General features: G+C 39.8%; 1 long non-coding RNA gene across 2 annotated transcripts in view; it reads right to left on the bottom strand.

The window, feature by feature from the left end:
• Nucleotides 1-26,737, bottom strand: part of LOC115302443 — a 154,063-nt gene that overhangs the window by 15,708 nt on the left and 111,618 nt on the right. For both annotated transcript variants that reach the window (XR_003913461.1, XR_003913462.1), the window contains exon 3: nt 2,800-2,888. This is a non-coding gene — a long non-coding RNA (uncharacterized LOC115302443). The remainder of the gene's footprint in view (nt 1-2,799; nt 2,889-26,737) is intronic.

The following is a 26,737-nucleotide window of genomic DNA, read 5'->3' as shown; positions in this document are numbered from 1 at the left end:
TCTGAGCTGATAGCACAGAGCCCAATGTGGGGCTTGAACTCATGAATCGTGAGATCATGACCTGAGCCAAAGTCTGATGCTTAACAGACTGAGCCACCTAGGCACCCCTTGAATAGAATTTCTAAATATGCATTTCATTTGTGACCAATAAACTAACACACACTTTAAAAAAAAAAAAAGGAAGATTAAATCTGGATGAACAAAAATACTGTTCTGTATTTTTATGCAATAAAAATTATACAGAAAGGAAAATACAGTGAAGTTGTTACTCGTTCAACTTAAATCTTCTGCAAAAAGTAGCCTGAAGTTACTGAATTTTGTTCATTTGGAAAATCCTGGAGAAATTTTCCCTTCTAGAAAGGCAGTTCTTATTTTTGTTTTGGGACCACAACCCCTCTGAGAATTTGATGAACAATACCCAGAAAAACACATATGCTCATCTACACATGAAATTTTGCATATAATTTCAGGGAATCTGCAGAATCCCTAAGAATCTCTAGACCCCTGGTGAGGAACACCTGCCCTAGGGTAAGTAGTGAATGTTGTCAACAAGAATGTTGATGTAACCATAGATCTTGGTATGTAGGCCAAATAGCAGACATATCAGATTTGACTTGAGCTTCTTGAACAGGGCAATGGAAATTCTTGTCCTCTTAAGCTTTTTGTCTCAGCAGCTCCAGATCCAGGTCATACCCAGGTCTAGCTTTCAAATTTGCCACCTGCCTAGCCTTATACTTCAGTAAGACACCACTGTGGCCTCTACAATGGCAAAGGAAGCGCAGATGTTTCGTGTAAATGCCCAGCATACCAGGTTGTATGTATCTCCTTTCGTGCTGTAAGAGAGAGCTGTCCCAGGCATCACCAAGGCAAATTTGTCCATGAGATAATATTGACACCAATATCAAAACTATCTTCAGGAGAGAGAGAGAGAGGGATGTTTCAAGCAACAATTGCTTATATTCAGAAAAGACTCGTCTTCCAGAGCACCTGGGTGGCTCGAGTCAGTTAGGCCTCCCGCTTTTGACTTCAGCTCAGGTCATGATCTCACAGTCCATGGGATGAAGCACCACATTGGTGCTGATGGTGTGGGGCCTACTTGGGATTCTCTCTCTCCTGTCTGCTCCCCCTCCACTCCCCAAATAAATAAATAAACATTAAAAAAAAACACAAAAATGAACATTAAAAATAAACATCAAAATAAATATATAAATAAACACTTAAAAACTTTTTATACTTAAAAAGTCAGAGTCACAAAGCATGTAACGGTCATGAATCCCAAAGAATCCACCGACTACTCCTCCCTTAGTCTTCTGCCCGGCTCGGAAGTCTCACTCAAACTATGATACCCTCCTGGGTCAGTCAAAACAGACTTATATGACTCCTCTCAGTAAAACTTTTTAAAGCAAAAAACACCATTAAATGTATCCAGTCCTCCACGAATGCATCTCTATTTGGCTTATATTTCATTTTTTCCTTTCATGTATTTGTCTCTTTTAGTGATTCAGTAAAACCCATGTCTTCAAGATATTTATATCACCGGCAAAGGAACCCCGCTGTTCTCCCAACTGACATAATGCCCTATGGAAGTATTTTTAATACTTTCAAATAGAGAAGATGGATCATATTTCTCAATATTGATATGTTTACTTTCCAAATAGTAAAAATAATGGAGTACTATATTAGCCATATTGAATAGAATCCTTTAGAGACAACTGTTAATGAGCTGACCTGTGGCCTAGAAACTCACTCTGGCAGCCAAGAAACTGCCTCGGATTTAATAGGGTTATTCCTGCATTCTCCCTGAGACTCATCAGATGACTTGTCATGCTTATGTCTCTTCCTTTAGCAAACTGGAATTCTATTATTTTTTAATATTTTTAGAGACAGAGCACGAGCAGGGGAGGGGCAGAGGGGGTGGAGACATAGAATCTGAAGCAGGCTCCAGGCCCTGAGCTGTCAGCACAGAACCTGACTCGGGGCTCGAACTAGTGAACCATGAGATCATGACCTGAGCTGAAGTCGGATGTTTAACTGACTAAGCCACTCAGGTGCCTTGGAATTCCATTATTTTTAATTCTTCCATATCCAGGGGTACCTTGGTGGCTCAGTCAGTAGAGTGTCCAGCTCTTGATTTTGGCTCAGGTCTTGGTTTATGGGTTTGAGCCCCATGTCAGGCTCCATGCTGACAGTGCAGAGTCTGTGTGGGATTCTTTCTCTCTGTCTCACTCTGTCTCTCCTACTTATGCATACTCTCTCTCTAAAAATAAACAAATGAAGTTAAAAAAATCTTCCATATCCTTGAACGAAATGTTATATATAAACATTGCCTTTCATCTTGCATAAAGGTGCATGGAAAGAAGTGATATTTACAATGAAAAAAAAAACAAAAACACAACCCTCTTTTCCAAATTTCCCAGATAAAAATGAGAACACTTCATTTCCAGAATATGTTAAAGGAAACCTAAAGAACAAAAAGGCATCCTTTCTTGTATATTTGTGTCTTTTCAGTGCTCTTTGAAATAATCAGAATGTCAAGTCTTGGGCATTTCTAAAGGTACTCTAACAAGATAGTTTTAATTCCTCTTTCTTCATTGTAATAGTTTATACTCTACAAAAGATAAGCTTCTCTTTCACTATCGACTTTTCTTTTCCGCCTGATAAACAATGATACTTTTTAATGTGTTCCCAAAGAAGCTAAAATGAACTTAGATCAATTTCAGTTACTTCCTTATTTACACGTCGCCTTCTTTACTGATATGCTCAAAAATACCATCGAACCAGCTCATCTATTCACCTTACCTCCTCCTCTGCCTTGAGCATCTTCTCTCTAAACAGTAGCCATTTTTCAGTTGTTTGGCAACATTAGTGAGACTTACTTTCTCTTCACACTAAGGAAAAAAAATACATTGCTGGTTTAATTTTGTTGTTCTGAATAAAATCAGACCTAGAAAGCAAACGCACAATTAAAAAGTGACACATGATTTTCTCCTTCAGTTCTTCACCCTAAAACGAGGTGTTGCATGAAATTTCTGATGTTCCAAGTTTCCCAAGATTTTAGTTTTATAGTAAAAGTCTCGATGGAACACCTAATACACTGACTTCAGGGTAAAGCAGGCCACTCGGGAAAGGTTAGCCACCCTCATTTCAGATAGCAGTAGCCTCTGACAACCATATAATAATTGCTACTCTGACATCCTAAGTGGCTGGGTGCCCATTGAGAGTCACTTGTCTAATAGTTCTGCCAACAGCTGCAAGTTCAAAGAAAGTTATTTCCCTATAGCACCACCACGAAGTCCCTCACTTTTTGCATATTCAAGGATCAGAGTGTAAAAGAAAATAGAGAGAGAGGGAGAAAGGAGGAACACAGACCTATGAAGACAGAGTTTGAAGTGGGAGCAAGATCCAGATTCTAGCTGAGGTGAAATAGGCTTGTGGATGAGTAAAGAACAAAGGTCAGAAGGGGAAAATATGGCCATTTTCTACCCCCTTACAATTTGGGGGTTGGATGGAAAGTTGTTCATCATCTTCTTGACTTGTACAAATTTCTCATAAATTAAAAATGTCTTTACCATAGAGAAACTCAAAATATTTTTTATGTTATAAATGTATCTATCTTTTCTTCCTTTCATGGCTTCTGGGCTTGTGTCCTATCTAGAAAGGCTGGGTTTATTTCATTCATTCCATAATTATAAATAAATTCAGCCATATTTTATTCCAATAGTTTAATTTTAATATTTGATCCAGGTTTAGTTTGTGCAAGTTGGAAAACTTATCTTTTTTAAATATATATATTTTAATGTATATTTATTTTTGAGAGAGACAGAGCAGAAATGAGGGAGGAGCAGAGAGAGAGGGAGACACAGAATCTGAAGCAGGTTTCATGCTCTGATCTGTCACAGGTCTTAAACTCACTAACTGTGAGATCATGACCTGAGCCAAAGTTGGGTGCTCAACTGGTCGGTAAGTCCCCCGAAAACTTATCTTTCTTAATGTAATTTCATTTCAGTGCAAATTCCATGCAGTTCACACCTGGATCAATCAATCATTGACTATTTACTAACAACTTACTATAAACCAAGCCAGTGAGAGGTCGAAAAGAAATAGAAGACATGGTGGTTTATTTCAAACAAGTTACACTGTGGTTGGGGGAACCAACCACCGTCCCGAGACAGTTCCAGGATCAGACAGCATGTAACTAAGTACTGAATACTGAGTGCCTAGAACTGGTGTGGGAGCAGTCTACCTAAGCTGCAGTTGTTAGGGAAGACTTTGTAGGCAAGATGGGGCTAGAGTTATGTGTGCATTTCCCCAAATGCTAAAACAGAAAGCTATCATCTCTGGCATGCATGCATGCGTGTGTGTGTGTGCACGTGTGTCCATGCATGTGTGTGCACATGTGTGCACTTTAGGTGGGCACCCAGTTTTCATAAAACAACTCAGCAGTTGGGAAAATATACCTCCCACAGACTAAATAAGATTTAGGTGCTTCCTTGCAGATTTGAGTCAGGGTTTTAGAGCTGGAAGGAAGTAGCAGTGTGGCAAGGGTAGTGGTGGGAAATACGTGCCCTCGGGAGGAATGTTGGCCTGGGAGTCGTCCCATCTGCTAGATCCTCCTGTCCACGCTGCAGAGTATCCCTGGGGCTTTGCCTATCCTGATCCTGCCAAGAGAGAGTTCTGCCAAGTGTGAGTGGGCATCCCCTTGGGGGCTCCATCTGCGAGTGACTGGCTGCTGCTTCCCTTCTCCCACTACTTGAAAGAGTCAACCACCCGGCTAACTCTTATCAACCCAACACATCCTCAGGAAAGTGAAGAGCAGTGAGCAACACCTAGTACACGACTTCTACAGGTCTGTTATGGCCTGTGGGAATAAAAGTTGGTTCAGTCTTCAGAAGCGGTGGAAGAGCTAAGGATGCCCATATCAGTATATCTCTATCAGTAGGTAGCCAGTATATTTTAAAAGTCTTATGTTTTTACATACCCTTTGATTCAACCATACAGCTTCCACGAATTCCCTATTTATTTATTTAACTTTTTGTTAATGCTTATTTATTATTGAGAGAGAGCATGAGCGAGCATGCACGAGCAGTAAAGGGGCAGAGAGAGAGGGAGACAGAAGATCTGAAGTGGGCTCTGTGCTGACAGCAGAGAGCCTGATGCGAGGCTCAAACTCATGAACCATGAGACCATGGCCTGAGCCAAAGTTTGATGCTTAACTGACTGAGCCACCCAGATGCCTCTCCTATTTATTTATTTAATAAAAACATATAGGTTACTGTATGGCAGGTACTGTTTTGAATACTAAAAATTAACTCATTTAATCTTCATAACAACCTTTTGAAACAGGCACTATTATTTTTACAGGTAAGGAAAATGAGACACAGAGAGGTTAGGTCGCTTGTCCATGGCCATCAGCTGGCATGTGGCAGAGCCAGCATTTAAACCCATGCTGTCTGAATGGAGTCCTGGGAGCTAACTATATATACTATCCTACCTGTGATGGTTAATTTCATGCATGTGTCAACCTGACTGACCACAGGGTGCCCAGATGAAACACTGCTTCTGGGTGTGTCCATGAGGGGGTTTCAGGAGAAGATTAGCATTTGAATCAGTAGATCTCGTAAGATAGACTGTCTCCCCTACGTGGGCAAGTAGGTGGGCATGTACAGTTTGCTGAAGGCCTGCCTGGAACACAAGGCAGAGGAAGGAGCAATTCTCCCCTCCCCCTGCTTCTTCTTTTCTGCCTCACTCACTAAGCTTTTCCTGCCTTTGGACAAAGAGGCTCCCCCGGCTCCCAGGCCTTCGGAATCTGACTGACTACACCACCGGCTCTCCTAGGTGTGCCGCTTGCGGACGGCAGCCAGTGGGACGCTCAGCCTCTACAGCTGCGTTAGCCAGCTCCTCATAACAAATCTCCTTGTATATATTATATATATATATAAAACCAATAGCAGATATAGAGCGGACACTGGAACAACATGGGCTTGAACTGTGCGGGTCCACCTACATGCACACTTTTTCCTATAAATATAACACAGGACTGTAAATATATGTTCTCCTTTTTATGATTTTCTTCATAGTATTCTCTTTTCTCTAGCTTACTTTATTGTAAGAACACTGTATATAATACATAAAGCACACAAAATATGTGTTAATCAACTGTTACGTGACCAGTAAGGCTTTGGGTCGATAGTAGACTATCGGTAGTTAAGTTTTGGGGGAGTTATGTATAGATATTTTACTATGTGGGGGTCAGCACCTGACCCCTATATTGTTCAAGTATCAACTGTATATATTCTCCTATTGGTTCTGCTTCCCTGGAGAACCCTAATACACTGAGCGGTCAGCTTGAATACACACAAAGATGTAGCTATGAGGCTGTTCATGCAACACAAACTAATGCCTCCTGTGGGCCAATCACTGCCCCTCCTCCCTCTCCAAATGGAGGGTAAAAACTCACCCATGAGTCATGAGATACATTTACTGGATTGGGACCAGAATTTCTTTAATAAAATGATGCATAAAAGAATAGAAATGAGCAGAAAGTGAATTTTGTTTCACAACATGTTTTCACTTGTATGTGTGAGTGCAAGCATATGTGCACCGGTGAACGTTGAATCAGAGTACTGTGTACTCACTGGGAGCTGCAATAAGGAAGGTTTAAAAGGCACCAGTCTACCAGGAAAGAATATATATATATATACACACATACACATATATATATATATATCAGATAAGTAATTATATGTGTGTCAAGTTTGTTTTTTAGAATAACTGCAAAAAGTTGTCTGATAATAGATTATTAAATAGATTATGATATAGACATATAATAGAATTCTATCTAGAAACTAAAATTATCTTGTAAGAAAGTATTTAGTGACATAGAAATATGTGCAAGATACAGAGATAAGGGGGAAAGTCAGATTATAAAATAATATGTGTAACATACATTTAAAAATATATACATATACACACATAGACAAAAGACTAAAAAGAATAGTTACCAAGATGTTTCTTTTTTAAAAATTTTCTTTTTTTATAAAAATTTTAAATATGTTTTATTTATTTTTGAGACAGAGAGAGAAAAACAGAGAATGAGGGGGGAAGGGCAGAGAGACAGGGAAACAGAATCAGAAGCAGGCTGCAGGCTCTGAGCTGTCAGCACAGAGCCTGATGTGGGGCTCAAACCCATGAATGTGAGATCATGACCTGAGCCAAAGTCAGAGGCTTAACTGACTGAGCCACCCAGATGCCAATTTAAGTTTTTTTTTTAATTTTTAAAATTTATTTTGGGAGAGAGTCAGAGAGCAAGTGGAGGAGGGGCAGAGAGAGAGGGACAGAATCCCATGTGGGGCTCAGACTCACAAACTGGGAGATTATGACCTGAGCCGAAGTTGAGTCAGACAGTTAACTGACTGAGCCACCCAGGTGCTCCAAGATGTCTCTTGATGTGGACTTGGGAAAAAAAAGATTCTTTTGTCTATTTGCATTTTCTGCAATTAATGTAATTATTTTTATAAGATATATCCTTATATAAAATAAGAGATATGTATATGATTCTCTAAGGATAGTATTAACATAAAGAAAATTCTTATAAACAATAGATATAAAGAACTCTAGCAAACAATAAAAATAAAGAATCTTTGTAAACAGTAATAATTAAAAGGACAAACTATCCAGTGAAAGAGTGGGCAAAGCATGGAAACAGATCATTCAAACACATCAAGTGATGCTCAACCATGCCAGTGATGAGAGAAATGCAAATTAAAACAAGAAGATAAAAATATCTCTTTTATCAGTTTTGCAAACTGTAAACCTTGCCCTATGAAAACCACTCTAAGAAAATCCAGTATCTAACAACTTGAAGTTTCAGAATGGAAATAAATGAGTGCCCACCTTACAAAGGAGTCAGTACTGTAATATCAAACTTGCTCAGGGTACTTAATATGTACTTTTATTTCTGCTTCACATTCCAAGGGTCAGGGGCCAGAGAAATGGAAACACTGGCATTGATTAGGAGGCCTACAATATCATGAAATAAATCATTATGTGAGGTACCAAGGTTTCCCCAAAAACATACAAAATCTTCTAATACACATGAAAAGATAGAGTTTATCAACATATTCAATATTTTTTCATTTCTCATTCTACACACACACACACACACACACACACACACACACACTCACACACACACACCTTAAATCTCTTACTATGCATTATCTTACTGAATCCCTACAACAGCTTTATGAGCTTCAGTGACTCCTTTTAGCCCCATTTTTACTGTAAGGAACCTGAAGCTCGAGCAGGTTAAGTAACCTGCCCCCACAGACAGGGAAGTGCAGGAGACAGGATTTGAGCCCAGATCTTAACACCTCCACAGTGCACAATGTCAGCCATTTGGGTAGTTTCCTACATTGAAGCCTGCTTGGTTTCAGTGGTTGGCTGTGCATGATACTAATTTAGAATGGCGTTTTTTGAGGTCAGAGGATTTCAAAGAAGGGTGTGGGGATTATTGGTGATGGATGTAGGTTCCCTCAAGTTTCCGGGGATTGTTTCTTAGAGCACACATTTATAAAATGGTCATGATTGTTTTTTGGTTTTTGTTTTGTTTTCTGATGAAAATCTGAAAGTCATCAGACACATTGTGTTTTGTTCTGGCAAGAATTCTTCGTTAATGTGCGTGATAGCAAGGAAGACTTTACTGTGGTCTCTTTCTATGCTGAGGTAATTCAAATAAAAAGACACTGAAATCATTGTCCTGGGCTCTTTCTGCAACTTTATAAAATATGGTTATCATCTTATATTTGGCCCACAAACTTCTTAGTTTTATAAATGTTATAAGATAGTCATCAGATGCACAGGAGCACATGTACCCCAATGTCCATAGCAGCACTGTCAACAATAGCCAAAACATGGAAAGAGCCTAAATGTCCATCACCTGATGAGTGGATCAAGAAGATATGGTATATATATACAATGGAGTACTACATGGCAATGAGAAAGAATGAAATCTGGCCATTTGTAGGAAAGTGGATGGACCTCAAGGGTGTCATGCTGAGTGAAATAAGTCAGGTGGAGAAGGACAGATACCATATGTTTGCACTCATAGGTCTAACAGGAGAAGAGGAGAAACCTAATGGAGGACCATGGGGAGGGGAAGGGGGAAAGAGAGTTGGGGAGAGAAAGGGATGCAAAACTTGAGAGACTATTGAATACTGAAAACGAACTGAGGGTTGAAGGGGAAGAGGGGAAAGAGGTGGTGGTGATGGAGGAGGGCACTTGTGGGGAAGAGCCCTGGGTGTTGTATGGAAACTAATTGGACAATAAACTATTAAAAAAAAAAGATAGTCATCAGAATTATGACAGTAAGAACAATGACAAAAACAGGGGTGCCTGGCTGGTTCAGTTGATTGGATAGGTGACTCTTGATCTCAGGTTGTAGGTTTGAGCCCCAGATTAGGTGTAGAGATTACTTTTTTAAAATCTTAAAAAGAGAATAAAGATGAACACAATAATTATATTAATAATAGTAATGCACTAAGGGAAACAATGATAATCGAGTGTGAAGGCTGTCTATTGGAGAGATATATTTCGGAATGGAATATAAACTTCAGGTTTTTTTCTTGTATCATTTTTGGGAGATAAGGCCCTTATGGGCAGGGCCCCATAATGAGAAAATATGAGTCATTTTTTTGAGAGAGAGAAAGAGAGAGAGGGTGCAAACGAGCCAGGGGCAGAGAGAGAGGGAGAGAATCCCAGGAGGGGCAGAATGAAAGAGAGAGAGACAGAGAGAGAGAGAAGCAGGGCTCACCCAATGCAGGGCTCATGCTCACCTGATGTGAGACTTGATTTGGGACTCAAATTCACAAACCGTGAATTCATGACCTGAGCCAAAGTCGGATGCTTAATGACTCAGCCACTCAGGCACCCCTGAATCACTTTTACTGAGACACAAGACACATTTGGCCATTCTCAATGGTTTCTGACAGTAATGTCATTTAGCACTTGTGTCTTTTAAATATTCCATTTTTGCAGTGGTAATGGACAAGTGTGCTCTACCGTTGACTAATGTCATTCACACACACTCATTTCTCGGATTGTTTTGCTTGTCCTACTGTCTTTTCCTCTTTGTCTCAATTTCTTCATTATTTTATCTTATCTATTTTATAAAACACCATAAAGAACCTGGGGAATAAGACTGAGATAAATACATGTACAAAGAGTCCAACAAACTTTCTCATCTTATAAGTCAGTCTGAATTTTTTCCCTGTAGACAAAGAGTTCCAGGTCAAATGGCTTAGCTAATGGCTTATAAGTGGCCTCAAAGTGGGAGTCAGGGATTAAGGTCTCAGGTGCTGACATGATGACAGCAGGCCGCATCTTCGTATCCCAGAGAATTGAGCCTCATTGTCCCTGTGGTCATTATTGCCTCCTTCCTTCTCTTCCAACTGTCACTGTCGTCCTTTCAATCAAGTCCAGTAGAATGTGGTCACTGGAGAAAACAGGGAGAGGGGGACGTTCAGAGCAGAGCAGAGGATGAATTTAGTTTGTGCTCTGCACAGACAACCCTTTTCAGCATAAAATCTCTTTTGTCCTATATTTTTTATTGAGGCTTCTGAAAGTACTACTGATCTTTCAGGTATCTGTCAGGCGATAACACAGGATGTATTTACTTCTAGATTTTAAACACACACACGCACAGAGACATAAGGGAATACGCCATCACATCCAGCTGGATTGAAAGATTTTCCTAACAGTTCACAACAGGTGACTAAGCAGTTGTTGAATACACTTTAAGTGAATCTGCAAGGGCAAAGGAAGCATTTTAACCAACAAGAACATCATAGCAGCTAAGTATGTAAATGAAAGAAAACAAAGGAAAGTGAAATTAGATCATTACTAAGATGTCTTCTTCCATGGTTTCCATCCATTCCACGGACTCGTGGGGCCGTGCAGGGCGGAGGAAGGACCACAGTTCACGGCCGGTGCTGCTGTCCCCGGGGATGCAGCAGGGGTAGCAGTATGCCACGGAACACCAGCTCGGCCAGGACGTGGTTCTGGTTCACTGTCCTCACCACTGTGCTGGGACAGAAGTGAACAGGACAAATCACCGTAAGAAAAGGGATGTTTTTGTATTCTGAGCTGGTGCCCGGCCACACACAGGGAAGAGCGGCTGGAGCTAAGAAGCTCCCTTCAACATTGCTGCTGCTTCAACTCTCTTTTCTTTTCTTTTTTTTATCTTTGTAGTCCCCCCTGCCCACCCCCGCCCCCTGCCAGAGTCCTAAGAGCTGGAGATCAAATTCAGTGTTGAGCTAATAGAGAGAGGGAAGGCAAGAGGTTAAACCAAACAGTTAACTGTGTCTCTTCAAAACTGACATTTAATACAGGGTGTAAATCACTAGGGGAGCCTGTTATTCCTTCAGGAATGCAATTACATAGGGTCAAATAAAACATGAAAGAAACCAACAAGTTTTAAAATGTAGTATGTTCTCAAAAGTAGGCAAGAAGGAATGTGAAGCAGTTCAAATATGCTAACACTCCCTGCCGTCCTATAGGAGAGGATTACAAGGAGAGGTTTCTGCTCTTTAATGATTATGTGGTTAAGCACGGCTATGGGAGCACATTGCCCCGTCTGCTGCTCCCCACTGGACCCCGAGCTCCCCAGAGCTCCCTGCACTCATTCAAAGCAGGTGGAGGCTCTGCTGTTCAGCCCATCACCATTACAGTCCCATTACCAGCCCTGCCCTCCACTTAACACTTTCCAAAAGTGTTTATACGGCTGGACAGAGCACACTGTGGGCATTTTTTTCTGTTTCACTCATTCATACGGGGAGAAAAAAAAACCCCACCGGGAGAATCCTTATTCTGTAACTTCAAAGTAGACCAAAAGTAACGTTGGACTTTTGCTAAAGTCTTTCTCATATTTGTGGCTACTTGTAAACGGTGTAGGTGCTAATTTGCTCCCTGGGCTGGTGGAAGGTGGACTTATGTTTGTTATCTAAGAAGTGTCTGTTAACAGTATAGTGCATTTCAATCAATTGGATGTTTGAAAAATTGGGGTTGGCTCACTCTCAGTTTAACATCCTCATGAACCAGGGGTGACCAGCTCACCCCAGTCTACCCACTGTGCTCTTGGCTCTAGCACTGGAAGTCCCCTGGCCCAAGAAACTTCTCGTTCCCCAGCAAACGGCGGACTGGCCATCCTACTCCACGCACACCCTGCAGGTCCCGTCTTTGCCCCTGTGCTTCTAGCCCTGTGTGTATCTCAGGTATGTGTGCTGGGCATGTGTGCAAACAGGCACACGCGTGACAGGAGTTGGAGTTAAGCCGAATTTGTAATTAGTAATTTTCATTAAAGTCTTGCTTTTAAGCATATAAACAGCATGGTAGAAACTGGGTACAGATTGTGAGGAGAGGGGGTGGCTGGGAAGGGACATTGGGATCACTATTAAACTAATGAAAAAAGAATTCAAACAGAACACACAGGTCAGCTGGGTTCAGAGTCCTGTATAACTGACTTTATATAAGCTGGTTCTCACTTCTCCAAGAAAAATACATTTCAAATGAGTTGTGACTCAAACTTGATTTTCCTTATGTTGCTTACAAAGTGTATCATACTACAAAGCTGACTTCTCAGAGTCTAAATACAAAGGGTACAGATTCTATCTGGTTGGTTGAATCCTGGGACCTCCCTCTCCCTCAACTCCCTCCCTGACAGTCCCCTCTCAATCCCCAACCAGGCAATGGTGGCCACAGGTTGGTCCTTTTGAATCCTGTCCAGGGACAAGCATCTATCGAAGTTGAGCTCACTGACTAGCAGATACCGTGGGGTATGTTTCTGAGGTACACAATTTCCTGAGCTCCTTGCCACGTGGGCAGTTCTACATGCTCCCAGGTCTTTCCAGAAAGCCTGTGGCAACCCCACAGACCGCACAGCTGCCCTGGCACAGAAGATATACCATTCTGACTGTAAGTTGAGTTAGGAAGTCTTGGGGCTCTGCTGAGGTCCTGAGAGCAGCCGAACTTAGCAGACTCCAGACTAGAGTAAAATTTAGTTCATCTTATGAATGTAGGTCCTTTGGTTCTTTCATAGACTCCTCTCCTGACAGTGCAGTTAGAAACTATGTGTCCCAAAAGAATTCATATTCATTCTCTTTCCCTCTCTCTCTGGCTATTTTCTTCTTCTGTCGAAAGATGCCAAACTGATATATTGACCAGAAATAACACAAAATAAAGCAAAAAGTAATCGTAATTAAAGTTTTCTCTTCTGACTTATCATGGAAACCTCTTACCTCAGAGGCTCTTCTTTCCTGTGCTTAGAAAACTTGTCTTGTCCAGATCAGACACGCTATAAGCATCAGTCTCAAAACTTAGTCAAATGCAAAGAAACTGGTGGTAAACAGAACAAATAATGGCTCAAAGTCTAAAGGAACAGACCTGGAAGAATAGAATGTGCCTCCCTGCAATTTTCAAATGAGCATGTGGTAGGCACTAGGGGGACAGAACATGGACTTGGGAGGCAAACAGATCTAGGTTTGAATTCCAGCCCAGGCACTTATTAGTTATGAGATCTTGGACAAGATACTTCACCACTGCAAATATCTGTTCCTCCTCTGTGCCATGGGGATCATTCTCGTTTTAGTGTGAGAACAGGAAATAACGTATGCAAAGCACTCAATACATAGGTGATGCTTAATAAGCAGCTTTCACTACCATGACGATGGATTTCACAGGAAAAAGTGACCCCCTCCACCAGGCTGCAGTGCCCCCCATGTTTTGGCCCCTGGGCCTCTTCCCTAATGGACATCTCTAGGAACTCTGAGCTCTTACTCTCAGCCTTCCACCCACGCTCCCAAACTGGCCTCAGGCAAATCACTTATCTGCCTCAATTACTTCATCTGTAAAGAGAAGGATAATAATATTTACCTCCCTCAGAGAAGTGTTGGGAGAATTAATGAATGCTTGCAATGTACCCTAAGATCTACAGATGAAAGGCGGTGTAGAATCGTAAAGTATTATTATAAATATTAGTGTTATTTTGACACATTTGCATGTATGCATGTGTGAGCAAACTTACAGCTAAGGCACTGAGTGAGAGTATGTGACTTTTAAGTATCCTCCTGTGAGTACCCCTGGCAGCCCATGGAGGTTTCTGTCTGTGTAATTTATGCATAATAAAACAATTGGTCCCAGAATTAGAATTTGCTCAGAAAGGGAAGCACTGCTTTGGGCAGCTGGTATAAAATCAACGATAGTTTATGGTTAAGTGTTTTCTAGAAGCCTCTTTGGCCAATGCCACTATCTTTGGCCAGTGACGATGTGATCAGCTCCCTAAAAAGCAGTGAAATGTAATACTCAGACTTCTCTATCCACCAGTTCGGAAGAACCACCTTGAGCCTAGAAGCGTTTGTTCCTGAGCTAACTGTATCGGCTTGAGAAACATGCAGTCATAAAATCAGATCGTGAAGAAACACCTCTTCCAATGCACCTCCTAGCCGTGTCCTCTCCCTGGTACATCAGCAACGCCAAGCTCCAGCTCTTGCTGCTCGTCTCCTCTTTCCATTAAGGCCCCTGCTTCCTCCCGCTGGTCCCTGCTCCCCACCGGCTGCATTCCCTCCCCTTAAGTGGTGTGCGGTAACATTGCAACACCACCCGCCATAATATCACATCATGCAGCTCCCCAGAGACCACGTTTGCGACCTGTGCTTTTAGAAATAGAAGTACAGCAAAAGTTAGAGTGAATGGAAGTGACACGAGGAAGGGAGGAAGTTAAAATTCCCTAGTGCCCAGGGACTGAGCCCTCCGCTGCCATTCCTGCCGGTGTGAAGACGTGTCCTCTTCCTCAGATTCTGGATACAGAGAAGCATATGGGCTTTCACAAGCTGTATGTCTGGTCTCCCCCATAAGCCTTTGCAGCCTGGCAAGAAACAGCAAGGTTTATTCCAGACCCAAATTCTCATTCCTGCTACAGCCATCATAAACGCCTTCTGACACCAAAGAAGAACAAGGCTGTAATCCTCATAAAAGAACATTTTTGAGCCCTGGAAACCAAAGAGGGATATGGATGCCAGTTTTTAAACTGACATTCCCTCTGCTCTTGGGCTAAATTGGACACTGAGGGGGTAGATGACGGCCTTCGAGCCATGGGTTAGAGGCTGCACCCTGGCCTCCCTGTTGTGAACACCACCCCCCACTGGCTGGGCAGGTGGCCTGAAGATCCCACAGCTTGTGGTTATGATACTGTATTCAGAAGGCTGTGTGTAGCATGGAAATATGTGACATGAAAATCAACAGGTTCAATCATTCGAGCAGTGCGCTAGAGCTGGCTACCAGGGGCTTGAGAGAGCCAAGTATGTGCATCTCTTCCTAATTCTATGCTCACATCACACCGAGAGCCTGAAATCAGCCGGTGGTGCCTTGAAATCACCCGATGCTGCACATCAGAGATTTCCCCCCTCTTTGAGAAAGGTGATTGTGAAACCTTTCCTGCACACCACCAATTAGCACCCACTTTTATCTGTTATCATTTGGTAATAAACAGGTTTATGCCATTGCCAAGGAATGAAGTCCAGGTTGGTTCTGAGTATGGAAAGCACAGGGAGTTGACCAGGGCAGCAGGTGAACTTGCTGTTGCAACTGTCTGGGAGCAGCCAGAGGGTAGTGAGTGCCTTGGGGAGGAGTGAGCAGAATGCCTCCTTCAAGGTTTTGCCAAGGTTGGTCTGTCTTGTAGATTTTAGCAGCAAGAAGGGGGATGCAGCAAGCATTGCATTCTCTAGGATGCGAGCAGAAGAAATCTGGGTTGTAGATCTTTTGTGGCCCTAACAAACTATATAATCTCAGAGCCTCACTTCTCTGAACTATAAAATTCAACAAACTGTACTCCTTTGGTGGGATTTGTGAAGGATTCGGTGAGACGATATTTGTAAAGTACTTGCCCTTGACGGTCGTTCTACTATCAATAAATCGATGGACACTTCACTGCCCTCTTCTCATTCTGTTTCTCACAGGAGTCGTCCTGTTCGTCAATCTGGACCTGAAACCTTCAACCCCTCTGGCGTCTGAAACTCCATGCTTTCTTGGTTTTCCTTCTCTGATCCTGCCTTTACTCTGATCTTTCTTCTCTAATCCCCCTCTAAACTTAATCCAGGGCCTCCTTCTCTTATTTCTCTGCACAGTCTCATTAGGCAATCTCATCTAGCCCCATGGATTTAAATGTTATCTTCATGCTGATGACTTCCAGACTCCTAGAATTATCCTCTGTCTAGACCAGTGATTCTTCAAGTGGGAACCCTGGACCAGTAGCAGCAGCATCACCTGGGAACTTGTTAGAAATGCAAATTTACAGGCCCCACCCAAGCCTTCTTAACCAGAAACTCTGGGGGTGGGCCCAGCAATCTGTTTTATCAAGCCCTGCAGGTGTTTCTGAGGCTCCCTGAAGTTTGGGAACCACTGGTTCAGGCTAACTTGTTTAATAGCCTTATTTACATCTCTACAGAAATATCAAACTTAATACACCCAACACAAAACTCCTATTCCCTTGCTAGTTCGGCCTCAATGCTGCACTCCCCGCACCATGTCCTCAGAATTGCCCCCCCGAGACACTGGCATCATCACCCACTCACTTGCTAAACCTGGAAAGCAAGAAGATCCTTCCTTTCTCCCAGATTCTTGAGCCCACATCCAATCCATTAGCAAATACTATTAACTCTATCTTTGAGTTATACCATAAATTTGCTACACTTCCACAGTTCCATCACCACCGCCATAACGGGAACGCCATCAAATCTTGCCTGTTGAAGCAAGACCAATGCAACATTTTCCTGCTTCCACTTTGGCCCCCCTCTAACCCATTCTCTCTGTGGCAGCAGGAAAGCCAGATCTTCTTAAAATGGAACTTGGCTCATTACCCTCCAACCTAAGATCCGTTTAATGGTTCCCCTTTAAATCTAGAAAAAAAAATGAACTCTGTCCTATGGTTTTGAAGGCCCTGCATGACTTGACTCCTATCCATCTCTCTATCACTTCACCGGCTGGCCCTCACTCCCTCCCCTGCGGTGTCCCTCACTCGCTGGTTTTCTCTCAGTTCCCTGAATGAGCCAATTCCTTTCTGCCTCGGGGACCATGTTCTACTGTCTGAATGGCTTCTCCCATCCTCAGTTTCAGGTTAAATGTTACCTCCCCTTTGTGTCCTTCCTTACCACCTATTAAAGTCCCCTCCACGCCCCATCATTCTCTCTCATCACCTTTTTATTTCCTTCGCAGCACATCTGCAGTTTCTTAGTTTTCTATTCAGATATTTACTCTCTTGTGTTGGTTGTGTTTTGGTTTTCTCTGTGACCCTCACCCTACCACCCTGAATGAGTCACAAGGGAAGAGGGCTTGTCAATGTTCATCACCCTCAGTGTCTGGCACAGTGACTGAGGCAGGCTGGGTAGTGGGTAGTGTTGCTATCATTAACACACGGGAAGGACGGACATCTGCTTTACTGGGTCTCTGGATTCAAATGTTAATCTCCTGAAGAAACATCCTCACAGACACACCCAGAGTAATGTCTGACCAAATGTTTGGGCACCCTGTGGCCTAGTCGAGTTGGTACATAAAATTAACCATCATACCACACTACTGATAAAACTCAGAAAGATAAACACACTTGCACAATAGTGAAACCAGGATTCAAATCCATTTTTTCTCACTACAAAACTCCATCCCATAGATGTTGCTGGTCAGTAACTATCATTTTTACCATGATTCCCAAGCTTAGTGTATGTTATAAAGAAGATGCTCTTTCTTCATTTCTTACTTTGTCCAGGAGTAAATGTTACAATCATGGCTAAATCAAACATATTTTGTTGTACAAGAGCCATTGCTCCAAGAAAACACTACAAAGCAACTGTGGGGGAAAGAACCAATGACATTTCTGAACTTGGGTCCCTAAACACAGATAAACTATTTTTTTCAAGTTAAAGCTCTCAAATGAGGGGCGCCTGGGTGGCTCAGTCGGTTAAGCCTCCGACTTCGGCTCAGGTCAGATCTCACGTTTGTGGGTTCAAGCCCCGCGTCAGGCTCTGTGCTGACAGCTAGCTCAGAGCCTGGAGCCTGCTTCCGGTTCTGTGTCTCCTTCTCTCTCTGCCTCTCCCCCTCTATGCTCTGTCTCTATCTGTATCAAAAATAAATAAAACATTAAAAAAAAGCTCTCAAATGATTCATCACTGTAGCTATGGCTTGCATATCGAAGGTGCTCAATAATTGTCTGCTGCAATACACAAGCAAATAAATGGAAATAGGATGTTGCTTGGAAATTTTCTACTGAGGTACCCACATTGAACAGAAAGGACATCCCAGTAGAAAGTGCAGACCAAGATGTAAACTCTTAAAGAAAGTTAGGAACTCATTTCTCAACTCTGGATATGTTCCCCCATGATGGGGACTTAAAAGGGCAGAGACAAGGCCTTCATGAGGGTCTGACTCACTGGGGTTAAAGTCCATCACTTGAAAGTGCCTAAAGTGGGGCTTTAAAGGGTCACTTGGGTGAATGTTTATTAAGTATCCAACTCATGATCTCAACTCAGGTCATGATCTCACTGTTCATGGGTCCAAGCCCTGCATTGGGCTCTACACTGATGACATGGAGCCTATTTGGGATTCTGTCTCTCTCTCTTTTCCTACCCCTCTTGTGCATGCTTTCTCTCTCTCAAAATAAATAAACTTAAACAAAACAAAATTAAATTAAATTAAATAGTGGGGTTTTCGAGAAGAGGATATCTTGGGGTCCAATCCTGACTGGAGCTCCCACTACTTAGCTCTCCTGCCCCCAGAGGAGAGATAGAGGACTACCTGCTCCTCCTCCCAGTTCTGGAAAGGGGATCCAAAGGGAGCATCTGGAGAGCCTATGTGTGTTTCTCTGGGTCATGAGATAGAAAAAGCAAGAGGCTGGCTAACAGACAGTACAGCAGAGTACTAAAAGCAAGCCAGTGCTGTGAGAGACCCCAAATGTGTGAAACCCACAGAAGAATGTTGTCCTGGTGTCATTAAAAACAGGGCCCCGCCCTCTCTAAATAATCTCCTGCTAGAGGTCAGAAAAAAGTGGAAGGTTGCAGAAGCCAAGTGACCAATGAGACTGCAGAGTGACCAGCCAAAGAAAGGACACTGCCCACATCAAAAAATTGAACTTGAAGAGGCCCGGCAGGGGAGCCTCTGAGGAGCCCACAGAAGAACTTATAAGGTCCAGAGATGGCTACATCAGCTAATGAAAGCAGCAGCCAAGTAAGAACTCGCCAAGTGCCCTATCATCCCACTGCCGCCTAAAGTTCCTGCATAGGAAGTGGGGAGAGGAGAAACACTAGGCAGGTAAGAAGAAAGGAATAGCATCTTTCTTCCCTCTGAAGGGTCAAACCGAAGCAACATTCAACCAGGAGAAGCGAGGTCATTGAACATCACACAAATGCAGAGTTTGATGCTTCATAGGACTGGACAATTAATGACTGAATTGTAGCCATGATTATGACACAAGTGACTGCAGGGTATTTTTTTCCTGGAGTGATCAGTGAGGTAATAGGACCAGCCCAGCTCTGCGGAATACATGTTTACTCTTCATTAGTCTAGCTTGATTAACACACTATTTACAGAATGAAAGAACAAAGAATATATGAATAAATAAGCCAAAACCCAGCAATTCCCAAAGCTAACCTGCCCATGGTGGGGACGCAATTACTAATGCTTGTGCCCTTTCAGATCCCTCTTGTTTGTAGCATTGCTAATGGAGCTAAGACATAGATCCATGAAAAAATCCTAGAGACACAAGGAGGTTATTTTGTTGAGGATTTAGCCAAAAACTATGATAGCTAAAGAGCTTTTGAGTTACAGGAGCCAGCTAGCTATAAATACAACCTTCTCCTCCAATATTCCAACTCCCCTCCCAAAAGGTGACCCAAAGTCAGCAATTTGGTCCATAAATTTCTAGTCCTTTCTCTATACATTGGGATAAATCTAGGGACATGTAACCATGTATATTTTGGTGGGGCTTTTTTTTTCTCTTTTAATGCATTCATAATATATGTGTTATTCAGTAGTATTTGTTTTGACTAAACATGTTTTACTTTTTAATGGGTACACATAATACCGATACCTCAGAATTTATCCAACCACATTTCTACTGATGGACATTTAAGTTGTATTTAAATGGTTATCAAAGTGATATAGAGTAATTTTTCTAACATCTCTGTTGCAGGCACAAATATCTATTCTACATAGAATCCTAGAAATGAAGTTGTTGCGTCAAAGATCCATTTTAAATGTAGACAGATATTGCTAGAAAGATATCAATTTACATTTCTACCATGAGTGTCTGATGACATTTACTTCCCCCCACACTTGCTGATGCTGGATATTATCAAGTTACAAGTTTTTCCCAATCCACTGAGTTAAAAAATGACATCACAGCGCTGTTTGTATTTGCATTTCCTTCATAAGGATCAAGGCTCAACAGTTTTTTAAAGTTTGTGGACCATTTGTACTTTTCTGCTGTTAATGACCTATTCATATTTTTTCCCCATTTTTAATTGGGTTGTTCATATTTTTTTTATTTGTGAGGTAGTATGTTTTTATTTTGTGGACACTAATTATTGGTTACATGTTTGACAAATTTTTTTTACCTTACTCTATTATTTGTGTTTTAACTTTTTAAATGGTGTCTTTGAGGAAAACTATATTTTTATGAGGAAAAAGAAGCCGAATTCTAGATTTTGTGTGTTGCTTAGGAAGAACTTACCCCAATACCTTCTAATACCCCAAGACCTTCTAATACTCTTGCAATTTTGTTTTTGCAAGTTGAAGTTTTTAATCCATTTGGAATTATCATAGTGTGAAGTAGATATCTATTATTTATTTTTCCAAACTGTTCCAACACCATTTATTGACAGTTCATTCTTTCTTCTTTGATTAAGAATACCATTTTAATTATAAACTAAATTCCAATTCATTTCTTCATCTCAATCATTCTCTTCATATAAGAGCTAACAGTATTTTACTTTAATTACTATAGCTTTATAGAGTAATTTGATATTGCATAAGTCAAGTTCCACCTCATTTTTCATCATTCATTTTTAAAAATCTGATAGGTCTGAAAATCACTTTTTGAATTTCATAAAAATTTGAATTCATTAATTTGTGGCCCATATGACAACATTACAGTGTTAAACTTTCTCTCATCCCAAAACGGAATTTCCATCTTCATTTTCTGAGGTCTTTTTCCATGTCTGTGAATAAAGTTTTAATGTATTACTTACATAGGTTTTACATATTTCTTGATAGATTTATTCTGGTGTTTTATGGTTTTTGTTCCTTTTGCTATTATATTTCCTAATTACTGATGTAGAGATACTACAAATGTCTTATATACCCAACCATTTTGTTTAAAATTCCTTTAGTTAATTCTCTTTGCTCCACTCTGGAACTCTTCTTGTTAGTATGACTGATATTTTAACCTCAGAGCCAAAGGCGTGAAATATATTCACATGTCCTTTAAATATCTGTAAGATTTTACATTCAACCAGAGAGAAAGAATATGTAAAGTATAGAATTCAATCAGGCAATAAAGAGTTTAGATGAACAGAGTTATCATCAACCTCAGTAGGAGGTTGTAGACTTAAGTCAGATGGAAGAATTGGGTATTTTATAACTTGAACCGAAGAGAAATGACTCCTATTGGAAGGGTTTATACTTGGAGTCCCTGTTGTCGTAGCAACAATGAAAGGAGCTCAAGGTGTCTATTGGTAACGAAGGGAGAATCACGCTAGATCGACGGATCCCAGGTTCCTTTCTCTTAACCTATGCTTGTTTGAGATGATAAACCCAGTTTGCTGGCCGTGGTAAAACTGACCCCTTGGGGTAGTGTGTTTCCAATCTCATAGGAGTTTAGAATTTAATATATTCGAAAGAAAACCAAACTCAAATTATTGATACTTTTGTGTTATATTTGATTTGGGTAAATTTGGATTTTGAACTGGCATTAGGTTCCTGCCAGATTAGCCTTGTGATTTCCATTTGAAATGTGTAGCTGAATAATGGACTTTAAAATTAGAGATTCATTTTGAAATAAGAAAGAGAATTTGACAAAATCTGCAAACAGTATTGGAATGTTATATAATAGCTATAATGAGGTTTAATTTATTAGGTTTATAAAAGTTGTATACATATTTAGGAAGGTTTTGCTTATTAAAATAAGCATGTTTCAGGCTTTGGAAAAAATTAATTTATCAAAGTTATAAGTGCATTTCATTTCCTTTAAGAGAGTGTAAGGTGTAAATACAGCTATGTTTTAAAAAATTTAATCTAGGGGAGCCTGGGCAGCACAGTCGGTTAAGCATCCGGCTTCAGCTCAGGTCATGATCTCACGGTTCGTTGGAGCCCCGTGTCGGGCTCTGTGCTGACAGCTAGCTCAGAGCCTGGAGCCTGCTTCAGATTCTGTATCTCCCTCTCTCTCTGACCCTCTCCTGCTCGTGCTGTCTCTCTCTGTCTCTCAGAAATAAATAAATAAATGACAAAAAAATTTTAAAAATTAATCTATAAAATTTAAGTTACTCAATTGTTATTTTTTTAAAAAGTGAAGGTGATTGTTCTTATTTAACAATACTTACAAAAAGAAAAACACGATTTGTAGGTTGAACTCAAAGTTAGAGAACTAACTTTTAAAGTTTCTTACCCTAATAAATTGAATACTCATTTTTAAATACACCAGTTGGTTTTCTGTGCAAACAAGTTAGTAATGCATGGCCAGCACAAAATTCATGCTGATTAATTTTTAAAATTTTTAAGTTTGATGATCATTACACTGGAAATAATGTCAGTTTTGTTGCTTCTTCTCCCTGTATTTATACTTTTTATTCCATTTTCTTGTTTATGTATAAGCAAATGTTAGTGCAGATGGTAACTATGTTTTGTTCCTGATTGTCATGGTAGTATTTCACCATTAAGTATGAAGCTTGCTGTCAGCCTTTGAATATAACTTATACTTTATCAAAGATATCTCTTCCTATCTTTAGCTTAAAAGATTTTTTTTTATCATAGATGGGTATTGAATTTTGTCTAACATTTTTTCAGCTTCTTTTGAAAAGATCATGAGGTTTCTTTTTACTTAATTTAATCTGATAACAGGGAATTATGTTAGTGCATTTCCTAATAGCAAAACTTTCTTGCCTTACTATGGTAAATCCCAATGGTCATGATATATTAACATATTATTGGATTTTACTTGGTAAAAGTTTTGGAAAGATTTTTATATTTGTATTCATAAGTGAAACTGGTCTGTAATTTTATCATATATTATTTTTGTTTCTTTTACCACTCCTAATCAACTTTATTTTTTAGAGCAGTTTTATTTTGAGTGGAAGGTATAGAGATTTACCACATACCTCCTGTCCTAACACATGTACAACCTCCCTCACTATCAACATACCATATCACATTGGTACATTTGTTGTAATTCTTGAACCTCTACTGACACCTTATTACCACTCAAAACCCATAGTTTACATTAGAGTTTACTCTTGATGTTGTACATTCAATGGGTTTGCACAAATTTATAATGACATGTATCTATCGTTATGGGAAGGTACAGAATATGTTCACTGACATAAAAGTCCTCCATACTCCATCTATTCATCCCTTCCCACTTCCCCCACCAGCCCCTAGCAACCAAGGGTCTTTTTATTATCTCTTTAATTTTATCTTTTGCAGAATATCATATAGTTGGAATCATACAGTATATAGGCTTTTCCAGACCCGTTTCTTTCTTGTTTGGTGTTGAATAATTTTCTAGTGTCTGGACATGCCATAGTCTGTCCATTCACCTACTGAAGGACATCCTGGCTGCTTCCACGTTTTGGCAATTATGAAAAAAGGTGCTGTAGACATCCATGTGCAGGTTTCTTTGTAGACATAACTTTTCAATTCATTTGGGTAAATATCAAGGAGCACAACTGCTGGCTCATATGCTAAGAGTATGTTTGGTTTTATAAGAAATTGACAGCCCATCTACCAAAGTAGCTATACAATTTTGCAGCCCTATCAGCAATAAATGAGAGTTCCCATTACTCCACATTCTCATCAGCATTTGGTGTTGACTGTGTATTGGATTTTGGACATTCTAACAACTATGTCGTGGTATCTCATTATTGTCTTAATTTGCGATTCCCTAATGATACATGACGCGGAAGATCTTTTGTATGCTGATTTGCCATCTGTATGTCTTCTTTGGTATTCTCTGTTTAGGTCTTTGGCCCATTTTTTAAATCAGGTTGCTTATTTTCTCTGCTGTTTTAAGAGTTCTTTATAAATTTTGGATAACAATCCTCTTTCAGATGTGTCTTTGGCAAATATTTTCTCCTAGCCTGTGGCTTATCTTCTCATTCTGTTGACAGTCTTTCTTAGAGCATAGGTTTTTAATTTCAACAGAGTCTAGCTTTTTAATTATTTCTTCCCAGACCATTCCCTTGGACTTTGATCTAAAAGATCTTTGTCATACCCAAAGTTACCTAGATTTCCTTCAAGATTATCTTCTAGGAAATTTAGTTTTGTGTTTACGTTTAAGTCTATAATCCATTTTGAGGTGGCCCTTGTGAAGTGTATGAGGTCTGTGTCTACATTCCTTTTTTATTGCATGTGGACATCTAACACTATCTGTGGAAAAGACTCTCTGCTGCAATGTATTGCCTTCACTCTTTTGTAAAAGTTCATTTGACTACACTTATGTGGACCTATTCTGGCCTCTTTATTCTGTTCCATTGGTCTATTTTTCTGTTCTTTCACCAATACCACACTGTCTTGATTACTATAGCTTTATATGAAGTCTTGAAGTCAGGTAATATTAGTCTTCTTTGTTCTTCTCCTTTAATATTTGGTTGGATATTCTGAGTTTTTTACCTCTCCACATAAACTTTTGGATCAGTTGGTTGATATCCAGAAAATAACTTGCTGAGGTTTCAATTGGGATTGCATTAATCTATATAGATCAAATTGAGAAAAACTGATATCTTGACAATTTTGAGTCTTCTAATTCATGAATATGAAACCTCTCCCCAATTATTTAGTTCTTTGATATCTTTCATTAGACTTATGTACTACTCTTCAAAAAAGATTTGTACATGTAGATCTTGCACAAATCTGGTAAGATTTATATCTAAGTATTTTGTTTTGGGGGGTGCTAATATGATAATACATTTTTAACTTCAAACTTCACTTATTCATTGTAGTATATAGAAAAGTGATCAACTTTTATATATTAACCTTTAATTCTACAAGCCTTCTACAATCCCTTATTCGTTCTAGGAGCTTTTTGGTAGGTTCTTTTGAGTTTTCTACATAGAAGATCATGTTATCTGCAAACAAAGACAGTTTATAGCTTCCTTTCCTATCTGTATGCCTTTTATTTCCTTTTCTTATGAGCTAGGAATTCCAGTATGATGTTGAAAAGCAGTGAAAGGAAGGCATGTCCTTGCCTTCTTCCTGATCTTAGTGGAAAAAAGCTTTGAATTTTGTACCATTAAATATGATGTTAGCTATAGTTTTTTGTTGTTGTTATTTTGTGTTGTTTTGTTTTTGGAGATATTCCTCATTAAGTTGAACAAGTGCCCCTCTATTAGTACTTTGCTGAGAGTTTTTATCATGGGTGAGTGTTGGATTTTGTGAAGTGCTTCTGCATCTCTTGATATGATCATATGATATTTCTTTTAGTCTGTTGATGCGATGGATTACATTGATTTTTTATTGTTGAACTTTGCATACCTGAAATAAATCCCACTTCATTGTGATGTATATTTAATTTTATATATTCTTAGATTTCATATGCTAATATTCTGTTGAAGATTTTTGTATTTGCATTCATAAGATATATTGATCTGCAATTTTCTTATAATGTCTTCATCTGGTTTTGGTATTAGAGTAATGCCAGCCTCATAGAATGAGTTAGGAAATATTCCCTCTTGCTTCTATTTTTTGGAAGATATTGAAGATTTCATCATTAAATGATTTCGTCCTTAAATGTTTGGTAGAACTCACCAGTGAACTCATCTGGGTTGGGTACTTTCTCTTTTGGAAGGTTGTTAATTGTTGATTCAATTTCTTTAATATATACAAAATTATCCAGATTATATATTTCTTCTTGAGTGAGTTTAACAAAATGTGTCTTTCAAAGAATGAATCCATTTCATCTAGGTTATTAAGTTTATTGGCATTGTGTTGTTCATCATATTCCTTTATTGTCCTTTTAATGTCCATGGTATCTATAATGATGTCCTGCCTTTCATTTCTGATATTAGTAATTTGTGTTTTCTCCCCTTTCTTCTTGGTTAACTGGCCAGAGGTTTATTGATTTTATTGGTCTTCCCAAAGAATCAGCTTTTGATTTTGTTGATTTGCTCTGACTTCTTGTTTTTAGTTTCATTGATTTCTGCTCAAATTTTTATGATTTTTTTTTCCTTTTGCTTACTTTGGATTTAATTTGCTCTTCTTTATTTCTTGTTGCCTAAGGTGGAAACCTAGATTTTTAATTGTAGTTCTTTCTTGTTTCCACTATATGCATCCAATGCTATAAATTTCCCTGTCAGCACTGTTTTCATGGTCTTCCACAAATTTTGATAAGTTGTATTTTCATTTTAATTCTGTTAAAAATATTTTTATACTTTCCTTGTGATTTACTCTTTGACTCATGTGTTAGTTAGAAGTGTGCTGTTTAATCTCCAAA

The sequence above is a fragment of the Suricata suricatta genome, chromosome 9, assembly GCF_006229205.1.
Source record: "Suricata suricatta isolate VVHF042 chromosome 9, meerkat_22Aug2017_6uvM2_HiC, whole genome shotgun sequence".
Lineage (NCBI taxonomy): Eukaryota > Metazoa > Chordata > Mammalia > Carnivora > Herpestidae > Suricata > Suricata suricatta.
This window is presented reverse-complemented; position numbering and strand designations above follow the sequence as displayed.